Genomic DNA, 1797 nt, shown 5'->3' with positions numbered 1-1797 from the left:
CCCGCAGGTGGGAGGGCGTGGGGCTCGGTCTGTCGCAAGGGACGCTCACGTGGCAGGACAGGCCTTAACCCCTGAGCGCCCAGGGCCGACCTAGGCACGCGCCCCACAGCACCACCACGGGGGCCAGGGGAGGTGACCGCGAGCACACTGAGGGACGATGGCGGGGCCTCCGGTGCGGCCCACCCGCTGTCAATCACTGCAGGGGGCGACACCAGGTAGACTCAGGCTGAGACACGCCCACCTCTCCCTGGGGCTTCTGGGCGGGGCTCCACCCTGACCACACCCCCAGCCCTCACTGGGGATTCTGGGCGGGGCTGCACCTGACCACGCCCCCAGCCCCTCACTGGGGATTCTAGGCGGGGCTCCACCCTGACCACGCCCCCAGCCCCTCACTGGGGGATCTGGGCGGGGCTCCACCCTGACCACGCCCCCATCCCTCACTGGTGGATTCTGGGCGGGGCTCCACCCTGACCACGCCCCCAGCCCTCACTGGGGGATTCTAGGCGGGGCTCCACCTGACCACGCCCCCAGCCCCTCACTGGGGGAATCTGGGCGGGGCTCCACCCTGGCCACGCCCAAGGTCATTACCCCGTGTATTTATCTGTGTTGACGTTGCTGTCTCTAGGTCATATCTCTATGGCCTGGTGTGACTTTACAGTTTCAGGTTTTGGGTTTTTTTTAATTGCACTCATGACCTAATTCCTTCCTGCGACGCCCCAAGGATTCTCAGCTTTGCCAGGCGTCCCGATCTCTGGAGGAGCTGGCGATGCCCGCTGCGGTTCCTGCGGCAGCGAGGCTCTCGGGAGACGCTGATGCTGGGGCCCCAGGGACCGCACGTTGGGAAGCGCGGGCGTCAGTCCGGCTGACTCGGATCTGCCCTGCGCTCTTTCTAGTGGACCTGAGTGGACAGGAAGGCTGGCCACGCCCGTGCCTTAGCACCGGGAAGCTGAGGCAGGGAATCAGGGTTATTATCCCCTGCAGCCCAGAATGTAGGAGTCTCTGCCTCAAAGAAATTTGCTACGTATATTGGTTAAAATGTTCTTTCCTGCTGTAATTTCATCACTTTACAAGATAACGTAAATTATCGATATAAATAAATAGATATTGGGCTGGAGAGATGGCTCAGCGGTTAGAGCACTGACTGCTCTTCCAGAGGTCCTGAGTTCAATTCCCAGCACCCACATGGTGGCTCACAACCATCTGTGATGAGATCTGGCGCCCTCTTCTGGCCTGCAGGGATGCATGCAAGCAGATCACTGTATACATAATGAATAAATAAATCTTTAAGAAAAGAAGAAAATAATAAAAAAATAGATAGTATATTGCAAAGTAACATAATTAAAAAAAAAAAAGACAGGGTCCACTATGTAGCCCTGGCTGGTCTGGAACTCGCTGTGTAGACCAGGCTGGCCTTCCGTCTGGGTTACAGTGTTGCCCTCCGCGCGGGGCGCTCCTGGGCCTCCCGTCCAGGCCCCGCCCCCGACTTCCGATTGGCTGTGCAGGGTTCTGGGCCTCGCCCCTCTCCCCGCCTCTGCAGCCCTCCGCCTCGGTTCTCCGGTCGGTCCGCGCCGCCCCGTCCTTCCCTCGGCGGACGCTGGGAGGCGCCAGTGAGTCACTCCTCCCCTTGGCCCCGCCCCTCACCGAGCCTCGATCGGCTGGGCCCCGCCCCCTGCCGAGGCCCCTCCCTCCGCCCCCAAACTGCACGTGAGCACGAGTCCTTCCGGCTCCGGACGCCGGGGGGCGCCCTGGACTCGGCGCGAGTGGGCGCCGCCCTGAGCCCCGTCCCCGTTTCTGATT

The sequence above is a fragment of the Peromyscus maniculatus genome, chromosome 22 (assembly GCF_049852395.1).
Source record: "Peromyscus maniculatus bairdii isolate BWxNUB_F1_BW_parent chromosome 22, HU_Pman_BW_mat_3.1, whole genome shotgun sequence".
NCBI classification, from domain to species: domain Eukaryota; kingdom Metazoa; phylum Chordata; class Mammalia; order Rodentia; family Cricetidae; genus Peromyscus; species Peromyscus maniculatus.
This window is presented reverse-complemented; position numbering follows the sequence as displayed.